This window comes from Hylobates moloch, unplaced genomic scaffold (assembly GCF_009828535.3).
Source record: "Hylobates moloch isolate HMO894 unplaced genomic scaffold, HMol_V3 SCAFFOLD_163, whole genome shotgun sequence".
NCBI lineage: Eukaryota > Metazoa > Chordata > Mammalia > Primates > Hylobatidae > Hylobates > Hylobates moloch.
Genome location: NW_026652438.1, coordinates 33,273 through 52,939, shown reverse-complemented (window position 1 = coordinate 52,939; position 19,667 = coordinate 33,273). Strand labels below are relative to the sequence as shown.

Sequence of the window (19,667 nt, the reverse complement as noted above, 5' to 3'; positions counted from 1 at the left end):
CCATAAACTTCAAATATTACAGAAATATGATTATCCTAAGAACAAGAAACATGCAGAAAACTTCACCAAGGAACACCTTAATCAAATCCATCAAAACCAGTGATAAAAAGGAAATCCTAAAAGTAATAAAAGGGAAAAGAACATGTTCCATACAGAGCACTAAATATAAGGATGGCATAAGATTTCTCATAGAAAACTTTACAAACAAGAAGTTTGCAATAAAGTACTTAAAAAAAGAAAAGCTGTCACCTACAATTCTACACCTGGCCAAATTATCTTTCAAAAATAAACATGAGAAAAAATATTTTTGAACAGAAAACAAAATGATCTCAATTTGCAGATGGTGTGATCCTATGTATAGAAAATCCCAAATAATACATACAATTGCAAACACACATACATGCACACAGACACCAGACACACACAGACACACACACACACTATCAGAGTTAATAAGCGAATTCAGCAAACTTTCAGCAAACAATCCGTTGTGATGGCAATGAACTATCTGAGAAGAAAACTGACACAATGATTTCATTTATAATAGTACCTGTAAGAATAATATGCCTGGGAATACATTTGTTCAAGAAGGTGCAGTACTTGTACACAGACAACTACAGAACATTGCTCGAGGAGACTAAGGAAGTCCTAAATCAATGGAAAGATATCTTGTGTCCAGGGGTTGGAAGTTGTAACATGGTTAAGATAAAAATACAACTCAAAGCAATCCACAGACTCAATACAATCCTATCAAAAAGTGGCCTTTTTTACAGGAATGCCTAAGAAGAACTTCGTATTTCTAAAAAATAGCAAGTGTCCCCCCAAAACAAAAGCAATCTTGAAATGCAAGAAGGAACGTTCTCTATTCCAAAGGTCCTTAACTGCTCTCAGCAATACTTGGTAGTCTTCAATAGATAGGCTTTCACACCTTTTTTTTTTTTTTCTTCTTTTGTTTCTAGACACGATCTCACTCTTTCACTCAGGCTGGAGTACAGTGGCAAGATCACAGCTCACTGCAGCATGGAATTCTCAGGCCAATGACATCCTAGGGCCTCATCCACTGAGTACCTGGGACTACAGGCTCACACCACCACACCCGGATAAGTTTTCTGATTTTCAGTAGAGATGAGGTCTCACTATGTTGCCTAGGCTAGTTTCAAGCTTCTGAGCTCAAGTGACCCTCCTGCCATGGCCTTCCTAAGTGCTAGGATTTGAAGCTGAGCCTGGCTGGCTTTCACATCTTTGCTATGTAGTTTATATTTCTTGGTGTTATTGTCAATGTTTATGAAAGGAACATTTTAAAAATTTTGTATTAAAATTATATATTTAAGGAATTACATGTATTATATATATTTAAGGAATACAACCTGAGGACTACATATACATATACATATACATATACATATACACATACACATACACATACACATACATATACATATACATAATGAACTAATGCCTACTAGGTGAGGGGCTGCCTTGTGAGCAAACCCAAGGTCCTTGGCTCACAAAGCCTTGTCTAGAAGGATGGAGGGATCAGCAAGCTGGGCACACAGCAGGTTCTGTCTTTAGTGCGGGCACCTGCCCACTCGGGTCTCTGGCAATCCTGACCAGGCTTCACAATGGGTTAGGTGAGCTAGGAATGGGAAAGTGGATGACCTCAGATCCAGAGACTGCAGTTGTCACCTAGGGACCTGGCATGTGCGTGGAGGAGTCTCCCACTGATTTGGCCCTGGGTCAATGCCAAAATATGCACAAGGACAGGACTCTTGGCCTCAATGTTTTAGGAGCCCCCAGTCTTCTAAAGAGGGTTTGTGGTGGGGAAGAATGTTCAACAAAAGAGAAGAGTGTTGGGTACTCTAGCTTGGCAACAGAGAATACTTCCTTGTGCTACTAAATGACAATATTTGACAATTATGGATGACACAATTGAGCAACAGCTTTCACTGTTTAACAAGCAGTGTCTCTGGAACACTAGGTTAGTGCTGTCGGAAGTTGACTGAAAAGTCAGTGGTTTGAGCCCATCCAGTCGCATTAATGTTTCTAGCTGATGTGACCTTCCCTCTGAAGAGTCTCTTCCTTGGACCAAATATATCTTAAAGCTTCTCTTCTTCTTGTCTCTTGTCTATTTTCCAAGGTGCCTCTTTGTTGCTTGGGGCAAAAAAAGTCCATTTTTAATCCACACCCAGCAAACATCTACCCTTACTTATCCCGGTTTTTACGGTTTTGAGTTTGTTTGCTTGTTTGTTTGTTTTCTCAGCTTCTCATATTTGGAATACTGGAAATTCCTAAAGTGGAGAATGACAGAACCTGAATCACACACACCTAGGGTGAAGCCACAGGCTGTGGATGAAAAACTAATCTGCTAGCATTTGAAGTTAAACAGATTAATTTTCTGTGCTTCCATTTCTATCTGTCCAATGGGCTTAATCAGAACACTTAGTTTGTCCAATGTTTAAACGAGCAGTGCAGGAAAAGCGTGGAGCCAATGCCTGTCACATAGTAATTGGTCAACATGCATGAGCTCCTATCAGCGTCACGGCCTCCAGCATTTCCATCAGGCTTTGATCTTTGAAACGTCCTTCTTGATATGAATTGGTCATTCTTCAAACACTCTCTAATTGATGGCCATGAAATTGCTCCAATGTGAATTACTGCAAATACAACTGCAGGGACCAGACTGACACATGTATCTGTCGTGCATCGCTTGTCTATTTCTCCGTAGATACCTGGAGATGGAATTGTCAGACCAAAGTATTTATACATTTCTGATTTTGCTAATATTTCTATCTAAATTACTGTGAAAAGAAGCTATAACAAGTCATACTTTTAATATTTTATGAGAATTCTTTTTGTCTCCATCTTCTGGCCAAAACTGGGAAGTACTTGCCTACCATTTCCTCTGAACTTACTTTTGCCAACATTTCTGTAGCCATACAGTGGGATCACATTCATGCATGACATCAAACTCAAATCCTTAAATGAAAAGAGGGATTAACATGACTCTATAAAAATTTATATTCAAAATACAAAGAATGCAAATATATATGTGTATACAAATATATATATACACATACATATATGGGAAAGGAATATTTTTATTTGGATACTTTATCAAAGTTATATAGACTTAAAAATTTGTTTAGTAAAACAGCAGTTCCCTTGTGTACTCCCAGAGTTTCATCACATAGAAGCAAGTATTTAGTTATTTATTTCCTTATGTCTAAATAGATATTATTACTTTTTGATTTTCAAGTGTAGACACTATCTCTCCTTCACATACTTGCTCATCACCACCACCCCCAAACATGCCCCTCACTACCTTACCCTCTAACATGTTTGTGTCCTAGTTTGAGGGCCAACTACTACATTATTATAACTGGTATGTGTTATTCAGAGTTCAGTCACATTGGATATACATAGCAGGAATGAAAGGCCAGTATCTTCAGGGACTCTTTCTCAAGTGGATAAGCTTCAGAGATTTTTGTAATCTTAGGTCACCCTCCCCATCTTTTTCCTATTCCGGGTAAGTACTGGATCTGATGGGCCCAGATCAGGTCAAGCACTCTCTCCTTGAGCAGGGGAGAGCAGGACATCTTCATGTGTAGTACCAAGAAGACACTGTCCAAAGAAGGAAAGGTAGTTCTAAGACGGAAAAGTCAATCCGGGATATGGGTAGGCAAAATGAGGACATGAAAAAAAACCATGCCTGTTCTGTGAGGGGAGCATGAAGTAGAGGGTGGATTCAGAGTGGGAGGGGAGAGTTCTGAGAGATATGGGCCATGGATAGTCCTCTGTGGGCTGGAGCCACTCAAGACTTTTGGGGTCTCTCAGAGGCAGGAAGCTGAGGAGAATCTGCCCTCCCCAACCTGGGAGACTGGCGAGGGGACTGCCTTGGTCACCAGACAGAAATGGGGTCTGGGCCAGGGCAGTTCTGGTGGGAAAGAAAGAACAGGACATCTTCTCCTTAAGGTAAGGTCCTGAGTTCAGGTCTTGGTAGGGAGGGAGGTTACCTTGGGCATTGGCCACTGAAGATGGTTGGCCAGATGAGCGCACTGAAATCTATGTTCTATAAACTTGTAGTTCTAGTAAAAGAATGACTGCAGTAAAGGGTCTTTAGGAAGAGGAGGTGGAAGACCTGATTTGGGTTGGGGGCTCCAAGAAGAATGTCTGCCCTGCTGTGCAGAAGACTTCTGCATAACCTCCCTGCTCCCATTGTTCAGTCTCCTGGCCAGACCCCCAGAGTCCCTGTCCTATGTGCCCTGGAAGTACACAGTGAGTTCAGCCAAGGCATCTCCAGCCGGGACTCATCCCTGGGCATTTCTGTGGCCTTGGGTGCCCTGGCCTTCTCCAGGCCCTGTCTTGCAGGCAATCATCCTGCAAGGGAATGGGGGAAGGAAGCTACTTGACAGTTGACACTGAGTGGCTCCACAAGGTCCTGGCTTAGATCCTAGTCACTTGCAAACCTATATACCCCCATCTCATCCCCCAAACGATGCAAAGAAACTTTGCCAGGACTCATGCCAGACATATAGAATGGGACCGTTCCATAGAGCCAAGTTCTTAGGACATCAATAAGAGATGGAAGCCACCTGCTGGAAGGTGCCACAGTGGGAACCTTGGGAGCAGGGAGCAGTCACTGAACTGTCAGGGTGAATCCTGGCTCCTGGCCCTCACACACCCTTTCTCCCCCTCCCTCCTTCTCTCCTCCCTCCTGTCTGCTCTTTTCCCTCTCTCCCCTGCATCCCTCGGGTACCTTCCACGGGCCCTCACCCCTCCTTTTCAGAGGTCCAAAGTGAGCCCTCAAAATACTTGGTAACCTTGGGCATTTCCAAAACTGGAGAGATTTGGCCACACCATTTTTAGGAGCTAGGAATGTCCTCCAGAGCTCTTGCCTAAATTTTTCTGTTGATGAGAATAGAACAAAAGAGTTTCCATCTGATTTGGTCCTAAGGCAACTGCTCCTTGGAGCAGAGTCTGGGCAGGAAGAAGGGGGTTGCCCAGGGCCCCAGACTTGACCCTCCCAGCTGCTCTGCTCCTCTCCCCTTCACTGGGGGAGAGCTGGCCAGGGATCGGGAACCTCTGTTCTCCACAGTTGCTGGGATCCCAGGCCCAAATCTAAATATTGGCTGATTTAGGAGGCTAAGGGAGGCAACTCCCTGGAGAGAGGTGTCAGGATTTGGGACAAAAGCAGCATCTAGTTGCCATCCACAGAGACCCCAAGGACAGGAATCCACTGGTAGCCGGTTGGAGGGGATCCCGCGACAACAAAATGAAACGTGCGCATTAGAACTGGAGCCAAGACCAGGAGCTGAAAAGCTGCACCGTCCTAAGGGATGAAGGAATTAGGGAATCCCGGAAGTAAAGTTTTTCATATAGTTCATTTCTTCCAAAGAGACACAGGGCAATGGCCCAATGACGTGAATAAAAGAAAACTCGGGGTCTAGGATTGAGGGGAAGCAGCCTTTTCAGTGGAGGAGACCTGTCGCCTGGAGGCCCAGGGTCGCCCTGAGAGGGGAGGGGTCTTGCTGGGTCGCTGGGTCCGGGACTCCAATTGCACACAGCCAGTGGCCTGGAGGGTCCCTGAACATGACTGGGGCAATTTCCCCCATTCCGCTTAGGGAGCAATAGGAACATCACTGGCATTATACAGAAAGGTCCCACTGAGACTTGAACACTGATCACTGTATTCAGAGTCGAAAGCACTCATCATTACATCATGGAACCTCACAATAGCTCATAACTGTAGGTCACTGAGTTCATATAGCAGCCATAGTTCCCACGCACCTATGTTCATGCATTTCTTCTGATCCCTCAAGCAACACCAAGGAAGGTGGACCCGTGAGGGAGGAGCCGTCCTCTTTCTTTCTCTGCCCCCTCCTTTGATCAACTTTGATGATTTCATTAGCACCTTGGAAAATGAGGCAAAATCTAGTTCGGGCTTAGGGCCGGAGAAGAGCCCTTGAGGTCTCCCTCATGGAAAACATACCCTCTCAGTTTACCAGAGTTTCCTGTACCAAGGGGAAATTTCTGCAAACAGTAATGTTATACTCTTTTTGCCTTCCCTCTTTTCCCTTTGCCCAAGGAGGCCAGATGATTGTCAGAACGGGACTTGGGACTTCCTGTGTGCCTTGCCCCCTTCCTTCATGTAATAAATAATAGCTGACACCAAGCAAGTGGGATTGGGAGGCAGGGAAGATTTCATTTTCTTTTTCATATACTTTTATGCATTTTTTTTTAGACGGAGTCTCGCTCTGTCACCCAGGCTGGAGTGCAGTGGCGGGATCTGGGCTCACTGCAAGCTCCGCCTCCCGGGTTCACGCCATTCTCCTGCCTCAGCCTCTCCGAGTAGCTGGGACTACAGGCGCCCGCCACCACGCCCGGCTAATTGTTTGTATTTTTAGTAGAGACAGGGGTTCACCATGTTGGCCAGGATGGTCTCGATCTCCTGACCTCGTGATCTGCCCGCCTCGGCCTCCCAAAGTGCTGGGATTACAGGCGTGAGCCATCGCGCCCGTCAACGTTTTCCATCTTTTCATATCACATTTCCTTCAAATGCTTTATACGTCTTCAAGCAGACAAATAATAGTATTATAATGATTACGAGACCGATCATTACTCTTTTGCCAAAAAAACCAGCGACAAAAGACTAACTCAGTGGACCAACCTTTGTTTCTTCATTATCTCTACCTTGGTTCTGTCCTTTTATTTCCTCTTTCTTCTAATTCTGCTTTGCTTCTTATTTCCTCCCTGGATTTGAACTTTACTTACCTAAACTACCACTTAGGTTACCTTCTCAGAACCTCTAAGGCAGCAGTTTGAGGTTGACAATGGAAGATTTAGGATTAGAAAAAAGAAACATGAATGAATTTCTGATGTTTTATTATAGGGGTTTGTAATGCAAGTAGAAACTCCTTTTTCAGAGTTAAGAGTTTGATCCGCCAAATGAGCTATTTTGATATTTATAACTTTGTCTAGTAAAAGTTTCCTATAAAAACATTTGGTTTGGCTGTCTTCGTTAGCTTTTAGTCGACACTTGAAAAAACCGCTTGGAACGGTTTCTAAATCTTTCTGGATACTCTTTTCAGTTATCCTCCAGGTTACCAGCAAGGGGAGGCATTGGTGGTTCAGTGAGAGAATTCTTGCCTCCCACATGGGAGACCTGGGTTCAATTCCCGGCCAATGCAATAGGTTATTTTTCACTTCACTATGGCTGTTTACACGTCTTCCTGCAAAATTATACTGCAAAACCTAACAGTGCATTTAGGGGCTTGGCCACCACAAGGTAAAGTGACAACACCACTCACCAAAGTAGTGGCAAGAGACATTCAGGAGACTAGCCTAGTAGTACCCATGCAGTTGTTGGACTCAAACAGCTTAGCAAGGTGGCAAGCATGAAGTGTTTCTGGTGAGTCACCAGTTTTGATGCTGGTACCTGTTACTTTCATCTATTCACGGGGCGGATCCCTGCAAACCCGAAGAACCATCAGGTTCCTGATTTGCGTGCTGGACCTTGGGCTTACCGCTGAGCCGCTATGGAGAGGATCAAGAAATGGCGCTCCTGGAAGGAGGTCCCAAGAGGCGTCAGCGGCCCAAAGAAAGGGGAGGTGTGTGGGGAAGAATCTGCGTGGAGATGAGGGGAGCGGCGGAGACTGGTCCTTGTGCAGAGGTGGCCAGTGGACCCTCAGGGCTGTACCCCAGACACCGTGAACGGAATTTGATAACATCGTCAGCCACCGCGGCCTCCGCGTGCTTTGTGGTCCCATTGGTGTTCCGCGAGGGATTCCGTGTGTCTGGCAATGTGTGTCAACAGGTGTTGGCCTGAAATTTGGCCGGGCACGGTGGCTCACGCCTGTAATCCCAGCACTTTGTGAGGCCGAGGCGGATGGATCGCTTGAGGTCAAGAGTTCAAGACCAGCCTGGCTAACATGGAGAAATCCCGTCTGTACTAAAAATACAAAAATCAGCCGAATGTGGTGGTATGCACCTGCTGTTCCAGCTACTTGGGAGGCTGAGGCAGGAGAATCGCTTGAACCCAGGAGGCGGAGGTTGCAGTAAGCCAAGATCGCACTACTGCACTCCAGCCTGGGCGATAGAGGGAGATTCAGCCAAAAAGAAAAGAAAAAAAAAAAAAACAGGAGCGAAAGAAGGCAGAGATGTCAATGGGACAACTAGACCTCCCAGGAGGCTTGCTGTAGAGGCAGTGGCTGGATCCTGAGAGATGAGATTTTTTTTTAATTATGTAGCAGAATGGGGAGAGAAACCGAGAAGCGCATGAAAGAGAGAAAAGCACGAACATCTGCAGATGTCCAAGAATAAAGCAGATAAAATAGTTAGTGTGAGTGTTTTTACATTAAAAAAATATAGGAAGTGCAATGGTTGTCAGCAGGCTTTGTGGTCGTGTAGTGGTTAATACTTGTAGTTGTGCTCGCCGCAACCTCGGTTCTAATCTGAGTCACAGTAGTGTTTTCTATCCTGCGATTGTGGCTAATAGATCTGTCCTTTGCTTTGCCTTGAATCCTAGCAGCCTCCAGAGAGCAGAGTAAACCTCCGGCCCGGAAGAGCGCCAGCTTCTGGAGTTTAGCCCACAGTGCAGAAACTAGGGGGCGACCTGGCCAAAAGGAAAACTTGAACATGCTCTTTGTCTCACAATTAAGCAGAAAAAATTCCCATAGGTGAAGATGCCGCCTCTCAAGGGCCCTTTGTCTGTAGCTTCCACTGATGAAATAATGCGGTTATAGTCTTTTCTGGTAGACAAAACGGCTGTAGCAGTGGGATTTTTTAAAAGCGCAAAGCGAGAACTAGCTTTTAATGAGTTTACAATAAAATCTAAACTAGTTGTCATGGTCTGCACCGGCTTACCTCCATTCCCCATCCGCTAATATTTATGAGAACAGTGAATTATTACTATTATTATTATTATTTTTTTTGAGATGCAGTCTTGTTCTGTCACCTAGGCTGGAATGCCATGGCTCAATCTCAGCTCACTGCAACCTCCATCTCCCAGGTTCAAGCAATGAGAACAGTAAATAAACTACAGTTCACATAAAGTGCACAAATCTTTAGTGCAATTTGTTTAATTTTGATCAATGTAATCACCACCCAGCTTAAGTTATAGAAAATTGCCATCATCTGAGAAAGGCCTGTTAGAGACCCCGTCCAAGCGATTCCCACCCTGTGTCCTCTTAGTTAATCACTATTCTGATGTCTATTCCCATAGGTTACAATTGCCTGTTCTTAAAGTTCACGTGAGTGAATGTACATATCTTTTGTATCTGGCCTTTTTTCTGCAGTTATGTTCATTATACTCATGAGATATATCCATGTAGTTTCATAGATCAATTCTCAATTTTGGGGTTATCGAATTCTTGTGCTGAATATTCTTATAACAGTCTTTGTGTGCACTTGAGATTCATGGAAGTCCTTCAATTGCTAGGTCATGACCTGAGTATAAGTTTAACATTAGTATAAATTGCAAGTCTTCTAGAATGCTTTTTTCACCAGTGATGACAGCTGAAGTAGCACCAAATTCTTGTAAGCATTTGGTGTACTAACTTTGATAAATGTAGCTATGCTCTCAGACCAGTCTGGCCAACATGGCAAAACCCTGTGTCTACTCAAAATACAAAAATTAGCCTGGCATGGTGGCATGCACCTGTAGTCCCAGCTACTCAGGAGGGGGAGGTTGCAGTGAGTCAAGGTCGCACCATTGCTCTCCAGCTTGGGTGACAGAATGAGACCCTGTCTCAGAAAAAAAAAAAAAAAAAGCCATACACTGGTGAGTGGTTAGTGCTATCTAAGTGTGGAATGAATTTGTACTTGCCTCATGAGCAATCCTATGAAGCATATTTTCTTATGGTTTCCGGCGTATAAGAAATTCTCCTTTGAAAAGGCCTATTCGAGTATTTTGCCCGATTCTATTTGGCTTAGCTCTATATTACTGATTTACAAAATTTCTCTTATATATTCAGGAATTGAGTCATTTTCTAAATAAATATATTGGAAATGACTTTTCCCCGTCAGTGACTCGACTGACAACTGAAAGCTGTCAACTGAAAAATCACACAATTTATAAATTTAGAAAGGAGATTTTATTTTTTATAAATGGTTACAGCCTGCAAGGTGGCCATTCCGACAGACTGGAAGGCACACCCTCCTGCTGAAACCCGAAAAGTAGGTTTCCAGGGAGGGGAGGGGGGAACAAGGATTTATGTTGATCTGGTGGGGCCACATATACATATTCAACAGGGAATAGCAGGAGCTCTGAATATTCGTGAAGGGATCCCGCTGCATGCATGCTGAGTAAAGATGCCTGTTACATGCAACCCATGTTCACTTTGGGGTGCAGACAGCATTTAAATACATTATAATTAGGTCCTATGCTTCAAAAGGTGAAGCAGGGACACAAAGGCAATCAAGTGCACAGCCTCTGTAAACTATCCAGAACCAGTCCACAGCCAGTGATCTCTTATCAAGAGAAAGTTACTGCAATCAGTCTCTTGTCCAATCAAAGCTGTAGTTATGGCTTGTGTAGGGAGGGCTCAGTCAGTTTATGGTAATGGGTGAGCTGCAAGTGCTTCAGCATTGCTTCTCTCAAGGCCAGTGCTTGTTTAGCTAGAGAAAAAAAGGAAGAAGAAAAAATCCTGTGGCAGTTAGAACATAGTTTATTCTTTAAGTTGAGGGGTGCATGACTTAACCTCGCCTGGCATGGCCTTAGGTCTTGTTTATAATATGGTATCTTACTACTGTAAGGAGTCTGTTCTGTCAGTCTTGTGATCTCTGTTTTAACAATAATGCTGGTCAGTTGTGTCTACACCACAAAAGGGAGAGAGTATAAGGAGAGGTGTCTGAGCTTCCAAATACTGGGCAGGAACTCAGTATTTAAGACTTCTCTGGGGTCTCCTTGGCCAAGAAGCCGTCTGTCCAGCTAGTTGGGTGGCTTCAGATTTTAATTTTAGTTCTCAAAGCATTTAATTTGATGAAACTTTGCCATATTTTTTCTTTATTTTTAAAGCCGGTTATGTTCTATAAAAATCTTTCTACTCAGGATAGTGAATGTTTTCTCTTAATTTTATCTCTCCATGAGTTCCAGAGTTTCAGTTTTAATTTTTAAATTGATGACATCTAAAATTCTACTGCTAACAAAAACATTCTTGGGGGTGACCAAGGACAACTCCAAAAATCTTCCATAAATGGAAGTAAGACTTACTCCTTAAAGAACTTACTGGAATCCTCAGCTGCAGGGCACAGTGCCTTTAGTGCACCTCTGCTCTTACGACTATTCAGAAATTGTCTTTGTGAACCCATCAGGCTGTTTCAAAACCAGCAATGTAGGGCTTGCTTGCAACATGCAGTTATGCAGCAGCTGTTTTTGGATCTGGTCAGTGCCTGCATGCATACTTCCCCGGGAATTTTCTAAATTTGAATTCTCATGGTATTTCAAGTGGCTTAGTTGTCTCTTTCTTTTGCCTACTGCCACACACATACCACCAAATCCTGCACTCCAAGCTTCTCCTTCTGCACCCTGAACTCCCAACCTCCAGTTAGACAATCCACATCTTCCCACACCTGCCTCAGGTTCCATCGGGCCACTGTGCCTCCCGCAGCAACCAGGCCAGGGGGAATCTGGATTCCTATTACACTTCTGAGGAAGGTGATCAGGGGGCGTGGAGGATGTGGGTGGGAGGGGGCGAGGTTGAGGGCAGGAGTACACTGTGGTCTTCTACCTAACTGGCCCAGGTGCTGCTCTCCCTCCGGTTGTCTGCTTTCAGCCCTGCATGGGAAATCAGGTCTGCGCCCTGATCTTCCTGACTCTCATTTTGTGAGGAACCTGAACAGATGAGCCATTGCTCTTGTCCCACATGTTCTGTCCAAAAGGTGCCCTCCTGTCTGCTTGCTCGGGGGCCTGCCCTCTGAGCTCTGACACTCAGGCTGGGATGCCGCCCAGTACAGAGGCTCTGCAGCCCTGCAGGGGTCTGACTGTTCCACACCAGCAGGATAAAGGCCACAGGGCATGCTCTGGTGGAAAAGCATTCAGAGGCGTGGGCTGAAGGCCTCTCTTTCCACAGTCCCTTTGAAGACCCCATGGAAGTAGGCACCGCTTTGAGGAACAAGGTGGCCCAAGGCCTGGCTTCACACACAGGCTCTTGGGTCCCAGAGGATCCTCTCTGTGCCTGGTGTAGCCGACTGCTTCATGCATCTTACCCAGTTCCTTCTCCTCCACCACCCAAGCTCCTCCTTGACCCCCTTGCTCGGCTGTCCTCAGGACAGCAAGATCCCCAGCCCTTGGAAAAGCCCCATCTCCAGTGCTTGGGGAGGGAGTTGGGTTCAGGTCATCTAACCACAGAAGAACAGAGAACCTGAGGCAGGAGGAAATCCTTTCCCTCGCTGGGTCTCTTGGCACAGCCCATCCAGCGGTCTGGGTCAGGGTCCAGGTATCCTCTACCATCCTATAGGACCTGGATTTTTAGGCCCCCGAGGTTGGTCGACGTGGAGTCTTTCACACTGTTCATCTGGGAACTGAAGGAACATCCCATGGGGCCCTCTCTTACTCATTAGAGACACCCAGAAAATACTCCAGCAGAAACTGGGTGCAGTGTACCAGACCACTATAATTATAATTGCAGGGTGTGGAGGTCAGATACGTTTCATGACTATTTTCTCTCTGTCTGTGGCTTGCTTGCCTTTTCACTTTCTTAGTGGTATCTTTTGATGAGAGAGTGTGGATAATGTTGTTGAAGTCTAATCATGTCTTTCTTATATATATATTTTTTCTGTGTCCTGCTCGTTGGTAGGTTAATCTTTGCCTACCAACAAGTCACAAAGTATCCTTGAAATGCTTTATATCTTTAACTTTTAAGTTTTGGTGTATAATGCACCTGAAATTGCTTTTGTGTGTAGTGTGAGGGAGAATAACATTGTTGGTCTCCCCACATCCGTATAAAAGCCCATTAATTGAAATGATTTATTTTCTCTTATTGAACTGCTTTTATTGAAAACCCATTTATTGACTGCATAGCTGTGGATCAGTTTCAAGTCTCTTAACTCAGTCTGTTTATCTATTTGTCACTCCTGATACCTCGTCCATAATAGCTTATAGTAAGCCTTAAAGTCAGATAGTACAAGTCCTTGTTCTTTTTTACACATTGCAATAAGTTTTGAAATAGGTCATAACTCATAAAACTATCACACACATCAGGATATGCTGTCACTTCATTCCTTTCTGATATGGTTTGGCCGTGCCCTCACCCAAATCTCAACTTGAATTGTATCTCCCAGAATTCCCATGTGTTGTGGGAGGGACCTAGGAGGAGGTAATTGAATCATGGGGGTGGGTCTTTCCTGTGCTATTCTCCTGATAGTGAATAAGTCTCACTATCTGATGGGTTTATCAGGGGTTTCTGCTTTTGCTTCTTCCTCATTTTCTCTTGCTGCTGCCATGTAAGAAGTGCCTTTTGCCTCCTGCCATGATTCTGAGGCCTCCCCAGTCATATGGAAATGTAAGTCCAATTAAACCTCTTTTTCATCCCGGATTCTGTTATGCCAGCAGCGTGAAAATGGACTAATACACTCATTTCTGAGTGGGACACATGCTCTCACTCACATATGCTGGTTGCTGACTTGTGATGGAAGATTCTCTATTGTACCCTCTGGGGACGATACATCTCCAGTTGTCTGCGGGGAGGATGAACATGCAAAAAATCCACAACACTCAGCACAGAGTCTGGATTTAGTCCCTTTAGTCCGAATGGGACTAATGCCCTCAAAAAGGACCCCGGGCAGCTCTCGCCCTCTTTCTGCCCCCTGAGGATACGATGAGAAGGTGGCAGTCTGCGATCAGAACAAAAGGCCCTCACCATAACCCTACCATGTCGGCACCTTGATCTCGGACTTCCAACCTCCAGAACTGTGAGAAATCAATTTCTGTTGTGAATCAGCCACCCAGTTTATGGTACATCGTTATAGAAGCCCGGACTAAGACAGAGATGGAGTCCCATGGAGGGGCTGTAATTTGCTAAGCTGGTCATCAGGCGGCATGTTGCAAGTTAGAAACAGGAAAAGCTGACATTTTGTGTATGTGAAAGAAGACAGTGGACAGGCCCATTGTGGCGGCTTTGTCCGCCTTGGCAAACTAGAGACGGAAACTCGATTCACCATCGCCAGCCACAGGAGGACTGGGAGGACCTTCAGAGGAGGTGAGGTCGACTTCGTGGTAACTTTAGATCCTGAAACCTCCCAGGCTTTTTCTTGTCTTCCCTTTGATCTCTCTTCCGCCTACCCAACCGGACAGGACTCGCCGCCTTTCTTTCCCGGCAGAAAGGGGTCCGCTGCGGAAAGGACCAAAGTGAGCAGCTGGTTTCCCCTACGTGTCCTTCCGGGACTGGGCGTCTCGGGAGCTCAGGCTGACCCGAGACCTAACTCCCGGCGAGTGGGACCAGCAGGAGCCTGGAAGAGCGCGCGCACCGGGGTGGAAGTTGGGCGCCGGGGTCGAGAACCGCAGTCACACCCTCTTCTTCCCCGGGCACCACGCACCTACCCCCGGGGATGCGGAAGGAAGTGGCCCATAAAGCTTCTCTGCAACCGAAAGATGCCTGAAGCTCCAGGAGGGCCGAGAGGAGCCTCGTGAGCGAACCCAGCCCTCTGCCTGGCTGGCGCTGGTTAACAGGCTCGGAAGAGGCCGATTTGGAGGACAGAACGGAAGAAAAGACCTAAAGGTTTCGAATCTCTTGATGTGGAGATGTTAAAAGCCTCCAATCGTAAGGTCCAACTGTGCGGGGGAGCGAGGGGGTCTCAAGCTGGATCGACCCCTGAGCCTTCATCTGGAGAGTCCACTGCACAAGCTCAGAGAGCAGGACAACGCGCATCAGTGGTTCTCAAGAGGGGGCAACTTCGCCCTTACACGCCTCTCCTATCCCCGCTAGGACACTAGGTCACGACTGGGGGAAGCGGGGAGGGAGAATGTTAACCCCCTGGCATCTATCTAGTCAGCGGAGGCGACGGAGGCTGCTAAACACCTTACAATCCACCGGAGGGCCCCTCCCCTACCCCGAAGTAGCCATTCCGCAGAGGTGGAGAAACTCGCGTGTAGCTCAATAACCACGCACTTAGCCGATGGGAAATCACCAATTGATGACCAGTTGGCTCTTGGATCTGAGGAAAGAACACCAGCGTCAGAAGGAACTCTCGAAGTTTTGCCCGGAGCAAACGGAAGGGTGGCATTGCCATCGCCTAAGATGGGAAAATGGCAGGTGTCACAGGTTGCAGGGGAAAGTCGGAGACCAGTTGAGGGCCCCGGAGACTTCCTGGAAGGAGTTTCGCATCCAGCCTGTCTCGGTTTCCGCATCCGTCTGATTCCTTATGATGTTGAGGGTGCCGGCGTCTGGGTCCTTTGTGATGCAGAGGGTGCCCCCGTCTCACCCCGGGCGCCTCCCCGCTCCCGCCTCCTCCTGGCAACCTGGTGCGCGGCTCCGGTCCTGGCGACCCACGACCGGCTGGTCACTTGCTGCCGCCTGGCAAAGGCGCATCTGTAGTTCAGTGGTGAGCTGCGGCCGGGTCGCTGCAACTCGCTCCAGGACTCAGGACTGGTGGCCTCGGTGTCCCTCGCGGAGCCCTCGGCGTGTCGCCTGCAGGCTCTACTTTTGAAGAAAGCAGGGAGGGAATGGCCTTGTGAGAGACTCCAGGAGCAAAGAGCGACCCTCACAAAGCCCAAGTCCTGCCAGAGCACAGGGAAACTGTCGCTTCAGACTGAAGAAGGAAGAGAAGGATCCTCACCCTGTGTCCCTGGTGGTCTAGTGGATAGGATTCGGCGCTTTCACCGCCGCGGCCCGGGTTCGATTCCCGGTCAGGGAGTTGTTTTGCACTGGCCGCCCTCCCGCAGGAATCTTCCTTCACTACGCTGTCAGCCGGCCTGCTCCAAGGGCCAGAGGCACAACAGTCTCCGCAGCGAGGGGCAAACCCGGGCGAAGGAGGGCAAGTCCTGGTGGACCACCTCTCAGGACACACCAGTCCTATTTATCTCCGTGTCCGTCATCCGTGGAAGCGGCTTTAGAGAGTGACTGAGCGTCTCGCTCAGGTGTACACAGCTGTGGAGAGATGCCAGCCCCGTAGAGCTGCACCCAATAGGCCCACCCTCTTTGCCGTCGCCGCTCCAGAGGCGCCTATCGAATAACTATAGGCTATTCTGAGTTATTCAGAATAATAACTCAGCTGCGAATAACTAAGAGAGAGGCCAAGCCAAGTCGTGGCCTTTGTGCCAGCCCCGGACACGGGCACCAGCCAGTCAGCGGAGCCTCCTCACCTCCGTTGGCAGCTAACGCTCTCGTTAGGCCTTCGGAAGAGGCGACTGGAGGCGATGCCGGCGAATTTGCTAGGGGGCTGAGCGGTGGGTGAGGTCCTGGAGAGCGGTCCCGTTTGCTGATTGAGCGGTAGAGGGAGGCGATGTTCGCTGACCCAACAAGGACAGCAGGTGGAGTAGGCACAGATGGAAAACTGCTGCCGGTACCCTAAGCAGAAGGCAGGTGTGAAAATCAGCACTGGGACGTGGAAGCGATGGTACCACAGTCAAATCCCACGATGTCTACACTCTACCACGCACTTGCGCACGCTTCCCCTTTTCCATTCAGTACTCCCAGGAGGGGTTCGGAAGAACCCCGCGTGCACTGTAAGCTCAGGGGACAGCGTGAGCCAGGGAGGTGAAGTGCAGACTGGGCAGAGGCGGCGGGCAGAACCGCGGGGGTGAGAGGGCGCGGTGGCTGCGGGGCAGGAGCCGCTTCTGAGAGGTGGCCTGGGTTGTCTTGTGGGGTGACTGTCGGTGGAATCTTTGGCGGAGAGTGGTTTGGAAGAATGGCGAGGGGGGCGGTTGGGAGGGTGGTGACCCTGAGCGACCGGCCAGGGCGAGGAGGCTGTGCTGTCCCTGCAGGGCATGTGCACATTTCCACTTACCTGGCAGGGGAGAGACTGTGGTCACGAAGGGGGTTCTCCCAGAGTGAAGCTTCTTCATGGCACTCTAGAGTTGCTGATCCCTGTGATTTCCTGAATGTGGGAAACGGTGTTTGTGCTGGAAGAGGGCTGCGCTCTTTACCTAACATAACGGGGTTCAAGACTGATATCGCCTCACGCCCACCCGAAAACGTTTACATGGCTTCCTTGTCTCTTTTTTTCTGTCCTAAAGTCGCCTCATCTTCGCATCCCCATTTTTTCTTCCACACTCGAGAGTGTCTCTCTCTCTCATTAAAAGCTCCACCAAATATTTGAAGTGTCTCAACCAGAAAGACTGCAATAAATACATTATTTCTTTCGTGGAAGCTACAGACCAGCTAGGTTGAGAGTTGCTTGATATTTTCTGCTAAGCGGTGAGGCATAGAGCACTTCGAAGGTTTCTCTTTGGGCCGTTGTCTGTGTACTCTTGGGTTTCCTTCTTTTCTCCAGACAGTATGGCGCTGTGGGGCCAGCGGTAAACCATTCTTTCCGGCTTTCTGGCTGCAGATAAAGGCTGCAGCTGGTGCAGGAGTGAAAAGCAAACCAAAAGACACGTGGGTTAGCCCCAGTGGGTCCAAGATAGAATCTGACTGTACCAGGATTCGGATTAGAACAGAGGTTGCTGCAGGCACAACGCAGACTACTAACCACTATAAAATCCCAACGTTTTGCTTCCCCACCCCTCTTTTATTTTTTATATATTTTTTTGAGAGACAGAATTTCGCTTTGTCGCCCAGGCTGGAGGGCAGTGGCACGATCTCGGCTCACTGCTACCTTCGCCTCTCAGGTTCAAGCTATTCTCCTGCCTCAGCCTCCTGAGTAGCTGAGACTACAAGTGTGCGCCACCACGCCCAGCTAATTTTTGTATTTTTAGTAGAGAAGGGCTTTCACCATGTTGGCCCAGCTGGTCTCGAACTCCTGACTTCAAGTGAGTGATCCACCCACCTCGGCCTCGCAAAGTGCTGGGATTACAGGCGTGAGCCACCGCGCCTGGTACCCCGATTGTTTTTTATTAATGTAAAAACATTATGCGATTTTTACTTCTTTATTCTTGGGCAGCTACAGGTTCTTGTGATTTTCTCTCACATCTTCTCCCCGTTTCCCCCTCTCCATTCTGGTACATGTCCTATCTTCTCTGCATCCAGGCGGTGCCCTCTGCACGGGCATCCTGGGTTGTCCCATTGTCTCGTCCTGGTCTCCCCTGCTTCTCCCTCCTCCTTTTCACATTTTTCCCTTTTGACTCCCCTGCCTCTTTCCTGCTCCCGCCCCACCGACCCCATCTACTGAAGCTGAGTTGAGTGAGAGGAGAGCAAGCGGAGCAGATGATTGCCTGAAGGCAGCGCGAAAAAACAGAAAGAGCTACCATGAGAGCCGTCGGGGCGTTCAGCTTCCCTTGGGCCCTACTTGGCTCATGCTGGGGTCGCAGATCCAGGCATTTCCAGAGGCACTGGCTTCTGAAGCAGGCGAGGGCCAACGCAGGGTGAAGGCCATTCGGCCGCCCTTCTGGCTTCAAAGTCACGCAATGCACGCGTTTCTAACTTGCAACAACACCATTAGTCGACTCAGCCTCTCTAGTTTTCCGAAGCTTTGTAGTCTGCACAGTTGTCCCGCAGAAAGCCAATGGCAACCCCTAGAGTTTAGCGATTGCTTAATCTATACTGAGATGAAAGCAACCAACCGAAGTTGTCTCTGTGGCGCAATCGGTTAGCGCGTTCGGCTGTTAACCGGAAGGTTGGTGGTTCGAGCCCACCCAGGGACCTGATTTTAAATGTTGGTAGTTGTGGCCAGGCGCAGCGCCTCAGGCGTATTAATCCCAACACTTTGAGAGGCTGACGTTAGGGGAAGCCACCACTGAGCTCAGAAGCTCAAGATCAGTGAGATTCCCATCTCATTAAAAAAAAAAAAATTGCAGTTGTTTCCCCTCAGGCCTATCACTGTATTTAAAAGTGGAAAACTGTTCCCTTGTGTCTTGTGCATCCCATGAGGACATACAGCAGAAGGCCCCCCTCCGAGCCTCCTAGAAAATAAGATCTCTGCAGAACAAACTAGGTTGTATGTACGGGAAACTAAGTATTTGAAGAAACAAACTTCAAAAATTCTGCCTTGCTTTCCACAAAAATCAACACATCAGTCTGCCTTCAAGTGGTATCTACCTCTTCACATAACTCCTCTCCCTGCCTTTATGCTATTGTCATGCATTTTACTTTACAAGTGTTGTAAACCTTACAATCCATCTCTATTACTTTTGTTTCAAGAGTCAGATGTGTTTTTGCTTGTTTGTTTGTTTTTGTTTTTTTGTTGGTGGTGGTGGTGGTATTTTTAAGACGAGTCTCACTCTATCGGACAGGCCGGAGTGCAGTGGCACAGTCTTGGCTAACTGCAACGTCTGCTTTCCGGGTTTGGGCGATTCTCCTCACTCAGACTCCTGAGTAGCAGAGATTACAGGCATGGGCCACCACATCTGACTAATTTTTGAATTTTTAGTAGAGAGGAAGGTTCACCATATTGGCCAGGCTGGTCTCGAACTCCTGACCCTCAAGTGATCCTCCTTCCTCGGCCTCCCAAAGTGCTGGGATTACAGGCGTGAGCCATCGTGCCTGGCTAAACAGTCAGATGTTAAAATTATATATTTGCCTATGTAGATGTCATTTCTAGTGTCTTTTTTTTTTTCATCCAGATTTTCATCTGGT

General features: G+C 47.4%; 2 non-coding genes and 1 pseudogene across 2 annotated transcripts; 2 read left to right on the top strand and 1 right to left on the bottom strand.

The window, feature by feature from the left end:
• Positions 1-10,678: 10,678 nt before the first annotated feature.
• On the bottom strand, positions 10,679-12,086 carry LOC116464081 (FAM231A/C-like protein; annotated as a pseudogene).
• Positions 12,087-15,777: 3,691 nt separating this feature from the next.
• TRNAE-UUC (transfer RNA glutamic acid (anticodon UUC)) lies at positions 15,778-15,849 on the top strand. The gene has a single exon. It is a non-coding gene; the product is annotated as a tRNA-Glu (tRNA).
• A 2,813-nt stretch (positions 15,850-18,662) lies between these two features.
• Positions 18,663-18,736, top strand: TRNAN-GUU (transfer RNA asparagine (anticodon GUU)). The gene has a single exon. It is a non-coding gene; the product is annotated as a tRNA-Asn (tRNA).
• Positions 18,737-19,667: the final 931 nt, after the last annotated feature.